General features: G+C 41.1%; 1 long non-coding RNA gene across 1 annotated transcript in view; it reads left to right on the top strand.

Moving 5' to 3' along the window:
- The window catches only part of LOC121142909, a 38,212-nt gene that overhangs the window by 1,576 nt on the left and 13,604 nt on the right, over positions 1-23,032 (top strand). Inside the window, exon 2 of the long non-coding RNA XR_005880051.1 lies at positions 21,863-21,933. This is a non-coding gene — a long non-coding RNA (uncharacterized LOC121142909). The remainder of the gene's footprint in view (positions 1-21,862; positions 21,934-23,032) is intronic.

Here is a 23,032-nt window from a genome sequence, read left to right as displayed (position 1 = left end):
TGTGTAATGAAACATCTTGAGATGTCTGGGGAATGGACAGTTCCATATGACACTAAGTGAACAGTAACACTATGCTGTACTAGGCTGCCCCCTTTCTAAATAAACACTCCTTTCCATCCATAATGCTTTAGTGCTTCATTCTCACAGAAACACTATCTCCAATTTTCACTGTAAGTGCTGGAATCTCTCTGTCTTGTACTTAGGGCTCCCACAGCCACTGCTCTTATGTAAAATAGTTTTCTGTGGGACTTCTCTGGATACACATAGCTTGTTTGTCATGATTTCAGAGTAACTCCTTTTAACTCATCTTTGGTGAAAGTTCAGAAGACACTTTCCAAACTCCTGAATGCCAAAGCTCAAACTTTGCTCTTAAGCTGCCCCTACCAAGCACATGAACTTTGGCCAGCTTCAGCTTAGTATCATCAGTCTGAGTCACAACAATGGTCTGCTCTGCAGCTGTTGGTTTTATTCAAGCTACATTACAGGTGAAAGATTTTCCTTTTACAGATCAGACACAACCTAAGTTTATTCAACCAACACAAGACAATTTCTACGGAGACATCACTCAGAAACCAAGGCTGATACTGTCTTCAGTATGTGTGTATCACTCAGTTACCTAGGTTAACACTATCTTTACTATGTGGGCATCACTCAGGAATCCAAGCTGATACTTGAGGGGGACTCTGCAGGTGTCAAGGCAGGCAGCATTATCACCATTAGGAGGTGAAAATCAAAACTAAGTTCAGATTGACTACATCTACCTGGATCAAACTTCAGGGAGTCTGATGTCTGGTGGTTTAATGTCAGCATATTTAAACATAATACAATTTTGGGGCAAATTTCCAGGCAACAATCATTCATATTCCAGGTTTCCACGCAACAATCATTCCAGATGCACAATAAAGTTTACAGTGTGACTACCCAGAAACTCCTTTACAAAGTACATGTGGCCATGAAGGTGGGGTCTATAGCTTAAGGACCAAGAATCTAGAGTGGTCTTTGACTGAAATAGCACAGAGGTCAGTAGGCTTTAAAGTACATGTGATATATTCTCTAAGGATAGGTTCTGTGAACTTGTAGCTAAAGATAAAGGTCTAAGGAGGGCAAGTCAGAGATAACCATTCTGGGATATTTGAATGATGTCTGCCTCTATAGATAGCAAAAGGTCACTAGGTCATTAACAATTCCCACTTCCAGATTTATGGATGGAATGCAGGTATTTTTATTTCCTCCACTGAGGAGACACCCCTGAGTGATTAGCATTCCTGGTTTTCCTAGCAATCTGTGCCCCCAACAGATACCGTCTTACAGTATATGTATGTATCACTCAGGAACCCAGGCTAATACTGACTTAAAGCATGTACCTCCTGAAATTTCTCAGGGGGGGGTAACACAAACAAAAGGCTGGCAACACCTTTTATGATGGGCAGTGGTGGGTTGGACGTGTGAGCAGTACATACCTCTTCCCACCAACACTTAACTGGATGAGTCCAGTCACATTAGATGCCTCCCTCCAGGACCAGGAAAGGAAATACCTTCTCTTCCACGGCTTCTATGGTCAAAAAGGCTAAGATATATTTTACATGTCAGACTTTGGGCTGTTGGTATTATCCTTTGATATGTTAGTAAATCTTATAATGTTTTCAATGACCACACACAGAAAAATATTGTCTTTCATTATTCAAATTGATTTTTCATTTTTTAAATTAGAAACAATCTGTTTTACATGTCAATCCCAGTTCACTCTCCTTTCCCTCCTTCCCTGCACCTACCAGCCACCTATCCCATCCTCTTTCTGCTCCCCAGGGAGGGTGAGGCCTTCCATGGGGGATCTTCAAAGTCTGTCATATCATTTGGAGCAGGACCTAGACCCCCCCCCCCGTGTGTCTAGGCTGAGAGAATATCCCTCTATGTGAAGTGGGTTCCCAAAGTCCATTCGTGTACTAGGGATAAATACTGATCCACTACCAGAGGCCCCATAGATTAACCAGACTTCCAAACTGACATCCACATTCAGGAGGTCTGAGACAGTCCTATGATGGTTTCCCAGCTATCAGTCTGGAGTCCATGAGCTTCCTTGTTCACATCAGCTATTTCTGTGATTTTCTCCAGCCAGGTCTTGACCCTTTTGTCCATCCATCCTCCCTCCTTACAACTGGATTCCACGAGTTCAGCTCAGGGTTTAGCTGTGGGTGTCTGTATCTGCTTCCATCAGCTACTGGATGAAGGCTCTAGGATGGCATATAAGGCAGTCATCAATCTCATTATTGGAAAAGGTCATTTAAGGTAGCCTCTCCACCACTGCTTAGATTGGTAGTTAGGGTCATCCTGGTAGATCTCTGGACATTTCTCTAGTGCCAGATTTCTCTTTAAACCTATAATGGCTCCCTCTATTATGGTATCTCTTGTCAAGCTCTCCACTATTCTCCCCGTGATACCCCACCCACCACATTCAACCTTCCTGCTCCCTCATGTCTTCCTCTCCCCTCCTCTTGTACCCTTCTTTTTCTCTTAGCTCCCTCTCTCCTCCCTCCATGCGCCCAATTTACTCAAGAGGTCTTGTCCCTTTCCCCCTCTCCAGGCGACCATGTATGTCTCTCTTAGGGTCCTCCTTGTTACCTAGCTTCTCTGGTGATGTGGACTGTAGGCTGGTAATCCTTTGTTCTATGTCTAAAATCCATATATGAGTGAGTACATACCATGTTTGTGTTTTTGTGACTGGGCTACCTTACTTGGGATGGTTTCTTCTAGTGCCATAATTTGCCTGAGAATTTCAAGATTCCATTTTTTTCCCTGATGGGTAGCACTCCATTGTGTAAATGTACCACATTTTCTCTATCCATTCTTCAGTTGAGGGGCATCTAGGTTGCTTCCAGGTTCTGGCTATTACAAATAATACTGCTATGAATATAGTGGAACAGATGTCCTTGTTGTATGAATGTGCATCTTTGGGTATATGTCTAAGAGTAGAATTGTTGGATCTTGTAGTAGACTGATTCCATTTTCCTGAGGAATTTCCATACTGATTTCCAAAGTGGCTGTAGGAGTTGGCACTCCCATCAGTAGTGGAGGAGTGTTCCCCTTTCTCCACATTCTCTCCAGCATAAACTGTCATTGGTGTTTTTTATTTTAGCCATTCTGACAGAAGTGAGATGGTATCTCAGAGTTGCTTTGATTTGCATTTCCCTGATGGCTAAGGATGTTGAGCACTTTCTTAAGTGTCTATCAGTCATTTTATACTCCTCTATTGAGAATTCTCTATTTAGTTATGTACCCCACTATTTAATTGGATTATTTGGTGTTTTGGAGACTAGCTTCTTGAGTTCTTTGTAAGTTTTGGAGATCAGCCCACTATCAGATGTGGGGTTGGTGAATATCTTTTCCCAGTCTGTGAGCTGCTGTTTTATCTTGCTGACTGTGTCCTTTGCCTTACAAAAGCATCTCCATTTCAGGAGGTCCCATTTATTAATTGTCTATCTCAGTGTCTGTGCTACTGGTATTGTGTTCAGGAAGCCATCTCCTTTGCCAAATCATTCAAGGTTACCTCCTACTTACTCTTCAAAGAGGTTCAGTGAGGCTGAATTTATGTTGAGGTCTTTAATCCATTTGTATTTAAGTTTTGTGCATGGCAATAAATATGGATCTATCTGTAGTCTTCTACATGCCAGCATCCAGTTATACCAACACCATTTGTTGAAGATGCTTTCTTTTTTCTGTTGTATACTTTTAGCTTCTTTGTCAAAAATCAGATATTATTAGGTGTTTGGGTTAATATAATGGCTTTCAATTAGATTCCATTGGTCCGCCTGTCTATTTTTCTTAGGACTATAGTTCTATAATAGAGCTTGAAGTCAAGGATGGTGATGCCTCCGGAAGTTCCTTTATTTTACAGGGTTGTTTTGGCTATCCTGGGTCTTTTGTTTTTCCATATAAAGGTAATTATTGTTCCTTCAAGATCTGTGAAGAATTGTGTTGCGGTTTTGATAGGGATTGCATTGAATCTGTAGAATGCTTTTGGCAAAATTTACATTTTTACTACATTGAACTTACATATCCAAGAGCATGGGAGATCTTTCCGTTTTCTGGTATCTTCTTTCTTTCATTAAAGACTCAAAGTTCTTGCTATACAGGTTTTTCACTTTTTGGTTAGCATTATTCCAAGATATTTTATGTTGTTTGTGGGTATCATAAAAAGTACTGTACTGTTTCTCTGATTACTTTCTCAGCACATTTGATATATATATGCTACTGGGTTTTTTTTCAGCTGATCTTGTATCCTGTCACATTGCTGAAGGTATTTATCAGCTGTAGGAGTTCCCTGGTAGAGTTTTTTGGGTCACTTATGTAAACTATCACATCATCTGCAAATAGTGAAAATTTGACTTGTATCCCCTTTATCTCCTTTTGTTGTCTTATTGCTCTAGCTAGAACTTCAAGTACAATATTGAAGAGTTATGGAGAGATTGAACAGCCTTGTCTTGTTCCTGATTTTAGGGGAATTGCATTGGTTTGCTGTATATAGCTTTTATTATGTTTAGGTGTGTTCCTGTTATCCCTTATCTCTTCAAGACGCTTATCATGTAGGGCTGTTGGATTTTGTCAAAGGCTTTTTCAGCATCTAATGAGATTATCATGTGATTTTTCTTTTTCAGTTCGTCTATATGGTGGATTACATTGATGGATTTTCATATGTTAAACCATCCCTGCATCCCTAGGATGAAGCTTACTTGATCATGGTGTATGATTTTTCTGATGTGTGCTTAGATTCTATTTTCCATTATTTTATTAAATATTTTTGCATCTAAGTTCATGAGGGATTTTGGTCTGTATTTTTCTTTCTTAATTGTGTCTTTGTGTGCATTGGGAAGCAAGGCTATTGAAGCCTTGTAAAAAAAAGTTTGGCAATGACCCTTCTGCTTCTTTGTGTGGAATACTGTGAGGAGAATTGGTATTCACTGTTCTTTGAGTTTCTGGTAGAATTCTGCACTGAAGCCATCTGGCCCTGAGCTTTTTTTGGTTGGGACACTTTTGATGACTGCTTCTACTTCATTACAGGTTATAGATCTATTTAAATTGCTTATCTGTTCTTGATTTAATTTTGGTAGGTGATATCTATACAGAAAATTGTCCATTTCCTTTAGATTTTTCAAATTTTGCGGAGTACAGGTTTTCAAAGTATGTCCTGATGATTCTCTGAATTTCCTCACTGTCTGTTGTTCTGTCTCCCTTTTAATTTCTGATATTGTTAATTTGCATGTTCACTCTCTGCCTTTTGGTAAGTTTAGATAAAGGTTTGTCTATCTTGTTGATTTTCTCGAAGAAGCAAGTCTTCGTTAATTGATTCTTTGTATTGTTTTCCTAGTTTATACTTTTTTTTATTTCAGCCTTCAATTTGATGATTCCCTGGCATCTATACCTCCAGGGTTAGTTTGCTTCTTTTTATTCTAGAGCTTTCAGTTGTGCTGTTAATACTTTAGTGTGGCTATTCTCCAGTTTCTTAATGTGGGCATTTAGTGCTATGAACTTTCCTCTTAGCACTGCTTTCAAAGTGTCCCATAAGTTTGGGTTTGTTGTACCTTCATTTTCATTGAATTCTAGGAAGTCTTTGATTTCTTTTTTTATTTCTTCCTTTACCCAGGAATGGTGAAATTGCACATTGTTCAATTTCCATTAATTTGTAACTTTGCTACAATTTGTGTGTGTGTGTGTGTGTGTGTGTGTGTGTGTGTGTGTGTGTTGGTTTTGGTTTTTCGAGACGAGACAGGGTTTCTCTGTATTGCTTTGGAGCCTGTCCTGGAACTCTCTCTGTAGACCAGGCTGGCCTCGAACTCACAGAGATCCACCTGCCTCTGCCTCCGGGGTGCTGGGATTAAAGGCGTGCGCCACCAATGCCTGGCCACAGTTTGTGTTGTTGTTGAATTCTAATTGTAAGGCATGATGGTCTGATAAGATACAGGGGTTATTCCAATATTTTTTGTACCTGTTGATGTTTGCTATGTTGCCAAGTATGTGGTTGATTTTTGAGACGGTTCCATGTGGCACTGAGAAGAAGGTATATTCTTTTGTGTTTGGATGGAATGTTCTATAGATGTCCATTAAAACCAATTGGGTCAAAACTTCTATTAATTCATTTGCTTCTTTGTTGAGTTTCTGTCTGGTGGTTCTGTCTAGTGGTGAGAGTGAGGTGTTGAAGTCTCCCACTATGAGTGTGTGAGGTTTTATGTGTGACTTGAGTTTTAGTAAAGTTTCTTTTATGAATGTGAATGCCTTTGTATTTGGGGCATAGATGTTCAGAATTGAAACTTCATCTTGGTGGATTTCTCCTGTGATGAGTATGAAATTACCTCCTTCATCTCTTTTTATTGATTTTATTTTAAAGTCTAATTTGTTAGATATTAGGATTGCTACCCCTGCTTGTTTCTTGAGTCCATGTGATAGGAAAATCTTCTCCCAATCCTTAACTCTGAGGTACCATCAGTCTTTGAAGTTGAGGTGTGGTTCCTGTATGCAACAAAAGGATGTATTCTGTCTTCATAGCTATTCTGTTAGCCTGTGTATTTTTATAGGTGAGTTCAGACCATTAATATTGAGGGATATTAATGACCATTGATTGCTGATTCTTGTGTGTTTTAGATTTGGTGGTGGTGGTGGTAATGTGTGTAGATTTCCACCCCTTTTTCTTTTGGCTGTTGGTAAAGTGGGATTATCTATCTCCTATGTTTTTCTGAGCATAGTTAACTTCCCTGAGTTGGAGTTTTTCTTCCAGAACTTTATATAGGGCCGGATTAGTGGATATGTATTGTTTAAATCTGGTTTTGTCATGGAATATCTTGTTTTCTCCATCTACAGTGATTGAGAGCTTTGCTGGGTATAGTAGTCTGGGCTGGCATCCATGGTCTCTTAGTGTTGGTAGAATATCTATCCAGGACCTTCTGGCTTTTAGAGTTTCCATGAAGAAGTTAGGTGTGATTCTGATAGGTTTGCCTTTATACGTTACTTGGCCTTTTTCCTTAGCTGCTCTTAATATTCTTTCTTTAATCTGTATGTTTTGGGTTTTGATTATTATGTGGCAAGGAGACTTTTTGTGGTCCACTCTATTTGGTGTTCTGTAAGCTTCTTATACTTTCATTGGCATGTCTTTCTTTAGGTTGGGAAAGTTTACTTCTATGATTTTATTGAATATGTTTCTGCCCCTTTGAAATGGTTTTCTTCACCCTCTTCTATACCAATCATTCTTAGGTTTGGTCTTTTCATATGTCCCATATTTCCTGGATATTTTGTGTTAGAGATTTGTTGGACTGAAGATTTTCTTTGGTCGATGAATATGTTTCTCCTAGTATAGCTTCAGTGCCTGAGATTCTCTGTTCCATCTCTTGTATTCTGTTAGTTATGCTTGCATCTGTAGTTCCTGATAATTTACCCAGCTTTTCTATTTCCAGAATTCCCTGGGTTTGTGTTTTTTTATTGTCTCTATTTCAGTTTTCAGGTCCTGAATTGTTTCCTTCATCTGTTCGATTGTTTTTTTTTTCTTGACTTTCTTTAAGAAATTTGTTGATTTCCTGTATTTTTGGTTTGTCTTTTCCTTCATTTCTTTAAGGGATTTTCTCATATCCTCTTTGAGGGCTTCTATCTTTTTCATGAAGTTGTTTTTAAGGTCATTCACTTCTGCTTCATCTGAGTTGGGATGTTCAGGTCTTGCTGGTGTAGAGTCCCTAGACTCTAGTGGTGTCATCTTGGTTTTTCTGTTGTTGAATGTGTTTTTATATTTTCTTCTTCCCGCCCCTTCTTCCTGTGGTTGAAGGAGGAGTCTCTTCCTTTCCTGGTGGGTATGGGTCCAAGGTTCCCTTCTAGTGGGTGCAAGTAGGTCCAATACTCTGATGGCTCTCTTCTTCCTGTGAGTGGAGGCAGGACTAGTACTGGGGCCTTGGAAGTCTCTGGATGGGCTGGACCACCCTGATGGGTTCCCCAGAGTACAGTTCCCAGGCCTCAGAAGTCTCTGAATAGTGCACTTGAAGGCAGCTGGAAACAAGCCCATGCTTACTTCATCCCATGGGAAGAGGTGGGACTAGGATGCTGGCAGTCTCTGAGTGAGCTGGACCACTGGGATCTCAAATTGTTTTTGTTTTTTTCATGCTACTGATTTCAGACAACTGCACATTGGTCTAAAGTAGATCTACCTTAATGTACAATAGAATGCCCCAACTTGATTAAAACTAATGATTAAGCCCTATTTACAGGGCTTCTAAACTCAGTTCAAAATGATGCTAATTCTACTGGCCCAAAGACTACACTTTCCAGGAACACTTATGAGAAAAGGATGCTTCTGATAGAATTTCTCCAGGTTTCCTGCCATCACCTGCCTGTGTGTCACCTGCTGCCCCCACGTCTTTGTCCTTAATACCAGTCTTCCTGGGTCCCTACAACATCCTAATTTCAGACTTAAGGAAGCTAGAGCCCCTCCCTCATCAAAAATAGAAAGTTAAAGGGCCTATATCTAACAATAACTAGTGTTTTAGTTAGGGTTCCTATTGCTGTGAAGAGACACCATGACCACAGTAACTTCTGTAAAGGAAAACATTTATTGGGGGAGCTTACATGTTCCAAGGTTTAGTTCACTATCATCATGGTGGGACATGGTAGCATGCAGACAAACATGGTGCTGGAGCTGAGTCCTACATCTTCATATACGGGCAACAGGAAGTGAACTGAGATACTGGGAGGTATCTTGAGCATATATGAGAACTCAAAGCCTACCTCCACAGTGACACACTTCCTCCAACAAGACCTCACCTACTCCAACAAGGTCACACTTCCTAATAGTGCCACTCCCTTTGGGGGCCAAAATTTGCAAACTTTTCTCCCATTCTATAGGCTGCCTTATCACTGTTGATTTTTCCTTTTGTTATCAGGAGATTTTTAATCTGATATAATGCCATTTGTCAGGTTTTGAGTTTTTTACTGATAGGGGCAAAGTCTTGTTCATTCCTTGCCCACATTAGTGTTCTGACAGGTTCTTCTTTGATTTTTACAGTTTCATAGTTTGGAGTCAATTCACTAAGGATACTTGCTTTTTATCCTCCTTTTCTTGAAAAGTTTCTTATGGATTTGATCCAGCCAAATAAGAGAATTGTTGTAATTTTGCTTAAGATTAGAAATTAGAAAAAAGGAAAAAGAAAGTGTTTCAGGAGATGGGAACTGGGGATGGGAACCGGCGCCATACAGCATGAGCCATGAAGAGTGTATTAATCATAGTTTATTATAGCCAGACTAAAAGGGGGGAAACATACATGAGGGAGAGAGTAAGGTAAGGGAAGAGAAGATGAGAAAGAGTAAGTGGGTATGGGTCTGTTCTTTAAAGGGGTCTTTTGAACCTGCATGCAGACTAGTTCTCATGGAACCCTGGACTGGCCAGAGAACTGCCTGAGTGAATCCTGCTAGGTAGCAGGGCAGGCCAGAGCAATGCCTAAACCTTTCAAGAATAATGCAGAGAATGAAAACAAAGTATTAAATAGAAGGCCATGGGAGTAAAGTCTTAGGATTCCAGGAGACTTTTGTGTACTTGGTCTGTCTTGGAAGACTTGATGAGGTAGTGAGAGAGGACTCCAGAGAAAAGGAGTCTTGCAGAGAATACAATAAGGAAGGGACAGGAAAGTCGATGGATGTACAATACAGATCCAGAGAAAAGAGCATTTAGAAATACCAAGAAGGTAAAAAAAAAGAGTAAAAAAATGGTACCAAAAGCCAACGTTCCAATATAAAGCAATATAGGTTGTAGGATTACTTTTCAACATTTGGGATTATATCAATGATAGTTGTCAACTTCACTAGGTCATGGAATGCCCACTAAGTCCAATAGAGACAGTTCAGTTTACAATAGTTTATGAATTTTTGCCTTTACAATAGTTGACTTTTGATACTTTCCTTTGATAGCCATAGTCATTTTGTTATTCTCTTATGGTAAGGGGCTTTGGGACAACTGTTGTCACATAATCATAAAGGGTAATCAAATTCAGTTCAATTTACTATTTAACTACTACACTTGACAGGTTTTATATATGAAATTCATTTTGCCTTATTGTTTTCTGCTTGTAATGAGTCTATTGGGAGCTATCTATTCTTGATATTACTGATAGTGATTTTGGTTACCAATAACATCTAGATAGGATGAGTAAACTAAATTGCCCTTGCAAATGTGGGTGGCCGGCCATTCACATAGTTGAGGGCTGAAGAGAGTAAGCCTCATCCTTCCATGAGTAAGACAGAAGTCACTCTGATGGACCCCACATGGGCATCTGTCTTTTCCTGCCTCAGAGGCAAACTGAAATATTAATTCTTCTTCTTGGATCTCAAAACTTAAATTTCATGCTGCTTGATCCCCTAGCTCTCCAACGTGCTGAAGTGAAGTTGCTGTGAATTGTCAACTTCTGTAAGTGTGAGTCAATTCTTTATCATGTACATGTGTAAATATGTGTGTACAGGTATGTATAGATGTTCACATGCATACACCTATACATAGGTGCATACTCTGATGGTTCTGTTATTTTTGCAACACCCTAGCAAACATCTACAAACAAGAGAACGAATGCAATCCAGACAGACTCAACTTTACATTGTTAAATGGTATCATTTGGATAACTTGATGCATCTCCAAATATGTAAGAATTGGGCATGGTTTCTGAAATACTGAATTTTTAATGACTGATTGAGCTCAAGTGGATTATAGAGCAGAGCAAACATAAGGAAAGACATACTGATATTTTCACCTCACACAGTGGACTGGAAGAAAAGCAAACAAGAAATAGAAGGAAGGCCACCATTTGAAGCGAATCAGTTATTGAGGAAAAATTGAGGAAACATAGCATCAGACATTGGCAGGAACACAGGTGGAATGAAATGTGTGGTCACCGAAGGCAACGTTTCATTCATAACAGAGACCAGTACATGTGTTCTGTTTTATGCTTGATCTAAATTGACAATTATCAGTGAACATATGTGAAAAGTAGAGACAATCATATTTTCTGGTTTGACGTGAAAACCATCAAAGGATGAAAACAAATTATTATAAGATTTGTCATCTAAAATACATTAGATTATACAGAGAGATATGGCTGTATTCTTACCACTATTCATTATACAAGGAATGGAATGAAAAATTAAAATTTAAAACAGTTGACAGGAAAAAGAATATAAAAACAAACAGGGAAGGTAAAGAATAAATCAACAACAAATGGGCTTACAGCCACCCAGCGTGCCCTGAGGTGGAGGGTGGGGCTGAGTGTTGATTTCTTTAGGAACTCCCTGCTGGCTTCTCGTGATTGTGAGAACTATCTGTCAGAAACAGAAAGCAGTGGTAATGAAAATAAACCATACTTCAACTTCAGGACATTTGGAGGGTAAAGATGCAGGTTCTTTTTCACTTAGAGAACAAAATCCACCTGCTCCGTGGGCACGCTGCCTGCCTTCCCCCTGCCCTGCGGGGCTCGTTTTATGCAGCAGCGTGAAGCTACAATTCCAGAGTCTAGTTTCTACCTTTTGTTTAGTTTCTTTCTTTGGGGGGAAAATGAACATGCTGATTATTTGTCAGAAACTGAATTTCTACCTGCGTCACTTCTATTCCTCAGAAAGCAGGGTATTTTGTTCTGTTCTGTTTTGTTTTGTTTATTCAATTCTTTCTTTTGAGAGATGCAGTGTGTTTGTTCTCTAGAGCTGTGTCGTTAAGAACAACACAAACACACAGGTTTGTTGTATTAGACACAGAATACCCAGAGAAGATAGAAGTCAAGTTAACACTTCAAGGAAAACATAAATATATAAGATCAGATACTTCATAAGAAGAAAAAGCAAAATAGTAATTGGTAAGGCATTTCTGCAGCTTGGGGTTGGAATTTGAGATAAGGTAGTCAGAAATGGTGATTGTGGGCATCTGTCTAAAATACTAAAAGAAAATATGGGAATGGAGCACATGGGTGTCTGTCGCACCTGCTGTGCGGCCTGCATCCGAGAATGTAGCGAGGTGGTCGGGATAGATGACACAGAGACCGGTCGGTTCAGTATTTGAACAAGGGAAGATTAGCAGCTAGCCTTTGATACACCTTAAAACAACAGAATTCATTTTGCCAGCTTTTCCCTTTGGGGGAAAAAGGACCCATTTAACATTTAGACATTGGTATGGACTGTGATGAATGGCAAAAGCCTTTTTTCAGTATTTGAACAGGACATGGTCACTTGAAATATCAGACTCGGTAGTTCCTGTTTCTGGAATCACAGTGTGTTTTTCTGGAGAAATGTGGTTTGTCCTGGTGCGACAAAAAGACTTTGACTCGGGTTGCATGTTCGGCTGATACTACTGACATTAAATCAACAGACTACATCACCACAGGAACAAATTGGTACCCTGTAAATAGTGCAACAAGCCTCTTGTTCATATTTTTTATAATGCTACATGTGTAACATCAATGATTGTACCTAATGTATCTGTGCAAGTGCACTCTCTAATGCTTTCCTAAGTAGATCTTAAAATAATTGTAAACTTTATCACTGTTTTGACCGTCAAATTGTAACTATAAATCACCCTTGTAGCAAAGAAAGGCTGGTGGTAGAATGCTAAGGCCCAGATCGGGGGATGGGCAGGTGACAGAGAGACGCTATGTCAGTGGGGGTCCTAGGAATGGTAACAGTGGCAGTAGGCATTCTAGCTTCATGCTGAGTTCAAAGTGCCTTACCCCATGGCAATCCCGATAGCCATAAAGCCTTATTACAAATGATTTTAAGGGTGGGGCTACTTCAATGACGGGCAACTTGTGGGGAAGACCCACTCCCACCTAACAGGGGTTCAAGGTCCCCCAAAGACGGGCCAGGGAGGGTGACCCTACTTGACCTAAGACAGGAGTGCCTCATTTAAAAATAAAAAGGGGTGAATTGTGGGGACACCAGACCTTGAGCAGAAACCCACTTCCCCTTTGGCCTGGGAGCAGGCATCTATGTATTGTTTACTGAAAACAATTCAGTGCTTTAAAGCTTGATAGGGCTCAGATAGGGCTGGCTCACTGAAATACCATGCCTTCCACACCTCCTATGGCTAGATGCCTCTTCCTGCCCCCTGTGGTGTCTCCCCGATTCTGGGGCCGGAGATTAAACCACCAGCCAGGAGGGTGAGAAGTGGAAAGAATGGTATGTAAATGGATGGCAAAAGTCCTTAAAAAGGGAAGCCCTTTTTCTTGGGGAGACTTCTCCAGAGATTTCGCCAGAGACTTCTCCTGAGATTTCTCCTGAGAGCTCTCCTAAACTGACTTGGGAAGATAAAGTTTTCTTAAAGCAACCGACCGGTCTCTGTGTCATCTATCCCGACCACCTCGCTACATTCTCGGATGCAGGCCGCACAGCAGGTGCGACAGGTGTCTACGGGAAGAGTGATGTAGGTAGAGAGAGCTCGGGAATGTGAAAGCTCTGAGGTAGGTGTGTGTAGGGCAAGATAGAGTAATACAGAGAGTATTAGTGTGAGTACAGCCAACCGAGCATAAAAGAGAAAAATTGAGTAAAAAGAGATTGAGTAAGACTCACAAAGGCCTGGATGACCACCAGGAGGAGCTCAGCTTTACTACAAACAAGGTGAAAACCCACCAGGAGGGTTGCAGTCAAGTAAGAGAACTGTGCTGTGTTTAATTAGTTATTTAAGTTAGCATACGTAGGAAATGCTTTTCTTATATCACGTTCACACTTACTGGATTCATTATTTTCATGTTACCTTTATCTTTTTCCTTCCCTCTCTGTCTCCAATAAGATCTCTTCTTCACTTCTGTTACACTATTAAAGAGGCAGCTGTAGATAGAAGGCAGAAAGAAAGAGGTTTGATCTAATCTTAAGCTGGGCTCACGGGTGAGGATGGCCAAAATGCCAACTAAGGAAGATTAGATGAGGCCCCATATAAGACCAGAAATGACTTCCACTGCCTGCAAGAGAGGCTGGGAAGTGTAGTCTTTCAGCAAGAAACTGTTACCCTCTTGTGGTCCAGGTTTTACTTTCATGTCCCCACCCCGACACAGAAATGATGATGATGTAAAAAAAAAAAAAGGAAAAAAAAAGAAACCCTAGCTCTCTTGTGGTGGCTCACAACCATATGTAATAAGATCTGGTGCCCACTTCTGGCCTGCAGGGATACATGGAGGAAGAACACTGTATGCATAATAATAAGTAAATATTTTTTTAAAAACCACAGCTCTCACCTCAAAACTAAAAAATAGTTTGTTATGTAACTAAATACGAGTGACCATGGCCCAGGAAGACAGATTTAAATGACCCCAAATGGCACATTCCAATGTGGCAATGGTTTCATGAAATGCTTGTAGAAATAGAACCAAGGAATTCACAAAACAACATACTTCTCACATACTCTGAGGGAACATCATGCAGTATGGAAAAACTCCTGCTCTACAATTCAGATATTATCCTGATGACTTGCTTGGCTTTGAGGTTATTGGAGCCCAGGGGATCTGTTTATACATTGTAAAGTGGCTTGCCTGACAATCACATGATGTTGTCAAACACAGAGGTGGGAAGTAAATGGCTATTTACATGGTCAGCAAGATATTTGGGCCCAGCTGTGTAGCATTTCAACATCTGTATACTCATTGAAGTTCTATTCAGTCAGTCAGCCTTCACAGAATGTTCAGTTTCAGTCTGATTTCTCTCTGGGAAATTCAGTGTACATATACATGCAGACACATAGGTAGACAGGCACACACACACACACACACACACACACACACACATTAAAATGTAGGATTAAAGTTTACATATAGGGTAGTTATCTTCCTGAGTCTGGCTTGATAAAGTCCACTTTCTTCCATTTATTTGATGACTTTTATTTTTCTTTGCATCTGAATAAAACTCCACTGTGTGTATGTACCATCTTTTGTTAACCCATTCATCTGTTGATGGACATACAGGGTCATTCCATTTCTTAGCTATTATAAACAGTGCAGCAATAACTATGACATGCAAGCGTCCCTGTGGTAGGGAACGTATATAGTTACCTAAAGGTCATCAAGTAAACGGAAGCCTCTTTCATGCCATGGTGAGAGGACTCAGAGGGTAGCAAACCACAAGTCAGTACAACCAGGGAAAGGAAACCTACAGTATAACGTAGTCTGGCCACGGGTTGACAAGCATAGGGACTGAAAGAAGACATTCCCAGATAAAGAGCGGGAGTCAGGAAATAAGAAAGATCATGAGGGACAAGGAAGTAAATATTAACCCTGACAGCATTAATATTGGTTAATATTGGTGGCACTCAAGTGGCTTGTTCTCTTGAAGAGACACATTAGGTTTTCCTGTTCTTTACAAGGAGGATGCTAGAGTTGGACTCCTTGGAGAGCACAAGACAAAGAGACTACCAAAAATTATACCAAAAGGCTACATGGTTTAGTTTTCAATTGTTTTTTTATATTAAAAACTTATTGGTGAGAAAAGCCCCCTACAGCATCTCACAGGAACTGAGACCAGAGTATTAAGGAAAATTTCAAATTTGGACCAAACACCAAAGGGAATAAAAGATGTTTCAGGGAAACCAGACTCGAATCAACTTTCAGGGATGTTCCCTGAAGAGCCTGCCATTATTTCTTTCTACTTCTCAAAGGAATGAGGTCTCCAGGCACAACGGAAATTGAATTGTGTTCTCAGGGCAGGTAGCACCTCTTTTGTCACTGAGTTCATGAAGGTCAAGTCCATCAGCAATACGAATACTCCGAATACATAACAGTCCAAATCTTGGAGAGATTTCCTGATTTAAGGCTCCATTCACTCAGGGGTCGTTTCTGTCTTGTATGGAAAGACCTCCAACCCATGCCCTGTGTGGAGACACATGGGTGAAATCTAGTTGTCATTCTTCCCCAAGGGAGGAGCCTATCTTTTGTGTTTCCAGGGGAGCAGACCTATTATTCCTCATTTTCCCTCACTGTCTGGTCCCAAAATTGTCTTTTTGTAAGCTATTGAGTTCTAGCTTTGCCCAGATGAAAAGCCTCATAGAGGGTTTGAATTTTTTTCTACCTATCTGTGGCAAATAAAAGCAATTTTCCAGAATCCTCCTAAACCACCCTGATTGTCAGATGATAATCTATTCTGTGCTTCTATTATTTCCTCCGAAGAGTACTGGGGTCACCCTCAACAGAGGAGCCATGTCATAACTTGATTAGCTGCTTCTTTGATGGCACTGTCACCCTACCTGTGTCCTTGAGACACCTCATATGTTCCCTTTTGATACCCTCTGCAGTGAACAACTGCTACTTTCTGGGCTTGAAACATGGGTGAAAACAGTTATTGTGTTTCTTGGTGACATGGAATCAGGGAAATAGATGGCAGCAGGAAAAAGGTGTGGGCATGGAGAAAAGACATATTTGGAGGTAGCGTGTATGGTGACCTCTTGCTTTGACTGAATTCTAGGGTTCTGGTTAGGGCTATTAGTTCAGCATACTGAGTTCCAGTCCCTGGAGGAAGGACTTTGCTTTCTAGGTGTCAGGATGATCCCTATAGCATATTCAACCTGATTGACCCCCACGCTTAATAAAAGAGCTCTCATCTATCCATGGAACCTCGTCAGGGTTTGCTGAGGGAGTTTAAGTCTTCCTTGATGTCCTAAGTTTGTAGAACTATTTTTTTTCAGTCATGTTTGGGTCTTTTGTCATCTTCATCTTCCCCTGGGAGGAAGAAGGCGCAGTTGAGGGAGAACCAGTTTTTTATTTTAGCACCTGGACCTACTAAGAGTAAATCCTGGCACTTTAGAAGTCTCTATCAGTTAAGTAGATGTTTATTTTTAGTTCTGAAAGTCCTGCCATATTTCTTGGGGCTAACACAGTCAGAACGTTCCCAGGCTTACTTTAGTCACCTCTGGAATCTACAGTAGTTCTGGGCATGCTGACTGCTTGTTCACTACAAGGTCTAGCTCTCAGACCATAGTAGCCTATGTGTTGCTGAGTGGGTCCTGAGCACTCTCAATGCCATGTTTTTTCATTTGGTTGTGTAGAGATTGAAGTCTTTACCAGGTGAAAGACTTGAGTTGGAGCTGTGAGGAGTAATTGCTTAATGTCTTCGAAGGCCCAGGTTCCTCTGGCCTCCCAGTCAGAGTTTATGTTTTTCCTCCTCTCTTTGAGGGGATGATATGGGGCCCAGGCAATTTCCACATATCTTGAAATCCAGAGATTGCAGAATCCCTGCTATTCCTAAAAATCCTCTAAGTAGTTTAAGCATTTTTGATAGAGAAAAAAAAATGAGATGCACCCAGGTCTCATTTTAGCTCCCTCTTTCTCTCCAATATGTTTAATCCTAAAAATTTGAGTAATGGTTGGCACAGCTAGCTGAGCTTCATTCTTGGATACATCACAGCCCTTGCCAGCTAGAAGACCAAGGCATGTCTTACTTAATTCCTTCCTAAGAATTGTGCGTAGGGACACAGAGGAGAAAGTTGTCCAGATAGCTCAGGATATTTACTTGGGAGTTCAAAGTGACTTAATGAAAATCCCACAGAATTGGTGGCAGAGCATGAATAAAGATAAAAGACAGGTAACAGAGAGCTACGGTCACCTGCTCTGTCACCATGCCCCCTTCCACCAAATCTCCGACTTCTCCAGTCTCACTAAGGGCCATGGGAACCAGACTCCAGCAGCAGAAACAATTTCACTACACTTGCAGTCAAATCTCTCCTGACAAGCTAGGGTAAAATGAAAGACAAGAACTCATTAAAACTCTGAGTTCTTCACGTTACTCTCTGCCCCTTGTCACCCATTCTGGAAATCTTGCCTCTGTGGTTTCCTGGGACAGGTGCCTTCTGTCAAAGCAAAGTCTTTCTACCTCTTGAGGCAGCTGAACAGAAACATCAAGAATTATGAACTTTCGAGTCAACCCACTGCTCAAATTGCTATTCAATTTGACCAAGGGCAAGAGGTGATTTCCAAGTGGTCACTCTGCTGTAAACTTGCTATTTAACCATCCTTTCTTCTGCACGAACTTGATTCCAACTATGCCCTAATGTCTGTGGGCAGTCATGCTACATTAATGTTCCCCAGGCATACTCACTGAAGTCCAAAATCAGGACAATGCATTTCCTAATTTCAGTCGTTGTCCTTGCAGGGGACACCACTGCCCCCTAGTGGCATTGCTGAAAAGTGTTCCCAAGAATGTTTAAAACTCAAATTTTCTTGGGTAAGGATGTTCTGCCGCTTATCAAGAAAAAACAGCTTCCTAGAATCTACAAAATAAAAGCTCTGGGTGTCCCAATGATCATGCTATTTCCCTACATGATTTTCCCCTCCCTAATTTCTCATTCCATAGAGAAATTGCTTCAGTCACTGACAACTTTGCCAGTCTCATCATCCAAGGAGCTCCAGGACCCTGGCAAAATGAAAAGTCCTTGGTTAAAGAGCATCCGCAATGCCATTACACAAAGCCAAAGTTTGGTTTCGCAAATTAAACCATCACAGAGTTTAAGTATATGGAGAGCTTATATATGCATCTACTAACAATCTAAAATTGGGGCAACCTTGGCAAATTTATAAAATGCCCTTTTAATTCCTCCCTCTTTGTTTGTCATTGTTGTTCTTTGTTTCATTTTTGTTATCACCCAGGGCTTTCTCCTATTGAAAGAGTTGAATTCCCCCACCACCCAATTCCACTGTCAGCACAGAGCATAGGAAAGCAGCTGGAGAATGGGTGTCACCAAAGAGACAATACTTGTGAATTATGTTCTGAGCCCATGGATACATTGACCCTGCAGGCTCAGCACAGTCATCTAGAAAGCTGCTGTTTAATCATTAGTGTTAGACATTTTGTTGCTTAATGCAGACACTTAATAAATCGAGATTTCAGAGACTAGGAATTCATACTGATTTCATGAATGAATCAACTTTCTAAGTAAACTGTAAAATTTTGGAGAACATTTTCTTACATAACTGACCATGAGAATTCTTTTTTCTCAATTGCAACTACATTTTTTTATTTTTAAGATTAAAATTATGCAGTTAGCTCAGGTTATAAAAGGTGATTTTGCATGGGAAATCTAAGGTATAATAAGGTAGGTTACACTCTTGTTGGTTTTTTTAAGACAATTTAAAACTAAACAGGCCAGAATACACAGTAGGATAGCAGGTCATATACATGGTCTTACATTAAACCAACGAATATTATTAACTTTGCTACAACGTCCAAAAACATGTCAATCAGGGAGTGTCAGCCTACAGTCCCAGGGCCACTGAGTCTGGGAAACAGGGAGGTTCCCAAGAGATATGCAATATACCCCAGAGAAGTGGAAAGAGGCAAGATCTCCTGAGCAGATTGGGAACATTGGGGGAGAGGGGAGGGAACCAAGAAAAAGAGAGGGGGATAAAAGGAGGGTAGAAGAAGACATGGAGGAGCAGGAAGGCTGAGTTGGGGTAAGAATAGAGGAGACCAGGATGAGAGATACCATAATAGTTGGAGTCATTATAGCTTTGAGGAGAGAGCTGACACTAGTGAGATTCCCAGAGATATACAAGGATAACACCAACTGGAAAACTAAGTAATAGCAGAGAGACTACATTAATAGCCCCTACCTGATGATAAGGTTGGTGACTACCTTATGTGACATCCTAGAACCTTCATCCTGTGACTGAAGGAAGCAGAGACAGATACTCACAGCGAAATGCTGAACTGACCCCCCTGGAACCCAGTAACAGAGATGGAAGAGTGATGAGCAAGGCGGTCAAGACCGTGCTGGTGAAACCCACAAAGACAGCTGACTGGGCAAGGAGGAGCTCTTGAACCCCAGACTGATGACTAAGAGGCCCAAAGGGGACTGATCCAGACTCCATGAATGTAGTGTCAGTGAGGAGGCCTCAGAAATCTCTGGGGCTTTGGGTAGTAGACTAGTGTTCACCATGGCATACAAATGAACTTTGGGAGCCCATTCCACATGGAGGGATGCTCTCTCAGCCTGGACACATGGGGAAGGGCCTAGGTCCTGCCCTGGATGCAATGACAGACTCTGGAGATCCCCCCAAGGAGGGCCTCACCCTCCCTGGGGAAAGATGTGGGGATTGGGCTGGGGGTGGGGGTGGGGGGACTCATGGAGGGAGAAGGGAGGAGCCAGGATTGACATTTGAAGCATGCATGTTTCTAATTTAAATTAAAACATACATAAAATAAAAAAACATGTCAATCTGTTTGGGGTCAAGAGATATTTTTAGAAAAATGTATCACTAACCATTCCCTGCTTTGTCACTGTTTTTATGTACAAGTGATTTCTGAATTGTTGGCATTATGTCACGTGATAGACTTTTTATCACCAATACTGTAAGTAAATAAGTAAGCGAAAGATGATGATAGATAGACAGACAGATAGGGATGGAGGGAAGAAAAGAAGGGAAAAAGGAAGGAAGGGGGGGAAAGCAGATTATCTCTCTTGTTTGTTCTCTGGAAGAACACCCCATAGAAACAGTCTCAAAACTGAGTGCTAACTCAGAAATAATCTCTTGATGGGACCATTTAAGATCCCTGTGCACAGCAGGTGAATAGAGGGAGTCACAAATCAGCATGCTTGGCAGGGCAGTGGCTTGTGAAACCTGCTAAGAAAAAGATTAATCTCTTTAATTTAGATTAAACTGAATTAATAACGAATAACCCTTCAAACAAAAGTATACCAGGCTCAGGACAGAGCAATATCTCAGTAGTTAAGAGTACTTTCTACTTTTGGACAGGATGGAGATTTGGTTCCCACCTGCAACTTCAAATCCAGTACACCCTCTTCTTGTCTCCATAGGCACGCACATGCATGTACATGGTGCACACACAGGCAAGCAGACACATATACATACACATACACACACACGCATACACATACACACACACATACACATACACAGAAGTAAATTTAAGCCAGGCAGTGTTGGCACTCTCCTTTAATTCCCAGCACTCGGGAGGCAGAGGCAGGCAGATCTCTCTGAGTTAGAGGCCAACCTGGTCTACAGAGTGAGTTCCAAGACAGGCTCCAAAGCTACAGAGAAACCTTGTCTTATAAAACAAAAGTAAATTTGAAAAAATTAAAACATCCCAGGCTCAAAGAAGGTCATTGGTAAAGTCTGTCATTGTCATTGCTTGGTATTTAGGGCTCATGTTTGAAGTAAGTTAAAGTTAGAGTTAACAGTTTAAGAATTCTGAGCACAAGACAGAAGTTTATGAGGGCCTACAGAGCCCTGTAGGCAGACTTTTCTTTACTGCCCACCAGTTTCAAATAACTGACACAGAAATTCAATATTAATTATAAATGCCCAGGCAATAGCTCAGGCTTATTACTAACTAGCTCTTACAATTAAAAATAACCCATATTTTTTTATCTGTTTTGCCACTTGGCTTGGTGCCTTTTTTCAGTACAGCATGTCCATCTTGCTTTTCTCTACATCTTTTCAAGCCTCCTGACTCCACCATTCTTCTTCCCAGAATTCTCACCTTATCCTGTCCAACTATTGGACATTCAGCTTCTTTAGTAGACCAATCACAGTGACATATATTCACATGCTGTAAAGGGATACTCCACAGAGCCCTTTATCATTGCCTGGAGAAGCATGGAAATCCTCTGAGTCCTTCTAAGCATAGGGGACCTGAATATAGATTTACATGGAAAATGCCCCTCTGAAAGTGAGAATGCAGCAGATAGCTGCTGTGGTTTGAACAGGTAATGTCAACCATAGGCTCACACATTTGAGTGCTTGGGACCCAGTTGGTGGTGGTGTTTAAGAAGGTATTGGAACTTCTGGGAGGTGGAGCCTTGCTGGAGGAAGTACATGGGCTTTGAGGTTTTATAACCCTAATCTACTTCCCATTCTCTTCTTCCGGTGGAAAGATGAAATATGAGCACTCTGCCTCCTGACTGCTCCCAGGTCAGCCTCACTAATTCCTGCTGAAGTGACTAAGGTAACGCCATCCTATTCTGATGCCATTGTGTGTTTGCTTGGACAGTTCTCAGCTCTCTACTTTCCTCTCCCAAAGGTCCCATTTGCCTTGGCAACACGTTTGAGGTTTCCATGCTCTTGACTATGTATTAATCCAAAGAATTGGCATGTTACATCTAAAATAACTACTATACCCTGCTGGGAATGAATGTTTCCAGGTTGCTTTGGTCCTCATCTAACTTTGATGCAAATTATGATCTTTGTAATGTTTGCCTTTAAAAACTCTGCATCCCTGAACTTGGGCCCCAAGAGTATTTTCAGAGGCACAAGCTCGCTCTTGGTCTGGCCACCAACAAGAAGGACTTACAGCTTAACTGGCTTAGTCAGCATGATTGTCAATAACTTGTCTTGTGTGGATCATTACTCAGGCCCTTCTTGCCATGATGGCATCCCTCGGGGCTTGTAATCCAAAACAACTCCCTTCTTCTCTATGTTGCATTTTGTAATTAAATTCTATCTCAGCAACAGAAAAATAACGAACCCAACCACAGATGCCCGGAAGCCAAGGGATGTTGGCACGGAGCGGTAGTGGGGATGGAGGCAGGATAAACCAGTATAAGATCACACGCAGCACTAGATCAGGGGTTCTCAACCTATGGGTCACGGCTCCTTTAGGAGTCCAAAGACCATTTCACAGGGGTTGCCTAATACCACCGGAAAGCACAATATTTACATCATCATTCGTAACAGGAACAACATTAGTTATGACACAGCAACAAAAATATTTTTATGGTTGGCGGTCACTAACACATGAGGAACTGTCTGAAAGGGCCAAAGCATTAGGAAGGTTGAGAACCACTGGTCTAGATGGAGGTGTCAAGGATGACTTCCAGACTTTTCCCTCTTCCTCCTTCCTCTCAGGATGCTATGGCATCAAATTAATCCTTGGAAGATCCACAGGGTCCTCTGTCACCCATGTGCTCCCACATCCAGAAGACCCTTTCAAATCTTTTCTCTCTCCAATCGTGAACTTCTGCTCAGTGTGCAAGCCTGGCACCTACTTTATGCCCAGGAAACACTCCAACTGGACCATTCTAACCACCTCTAATGAGTTTGGCTAC

This window comes from Mesocricetus auratus, unplaced genomic scaffold, assembly GCF_017639785.1.
Source record: "Mesocricetus auratus isolate SY011 unplaced genomic scaffold, BCM_Maur_2.0 Super-Scaffold_100010, whole genome shotgun sequence".
In the NCBI taxonomy this organism is placed as follows: Eukaryota; Metazoa; Chordata; class Mammalia; order Rodentia; family Cricetidae; genus Mesocricetus; species Mesocricetus auratus.
This window is presented reverse-complemented; position numbering and strand designations above follow the sequence as displayed.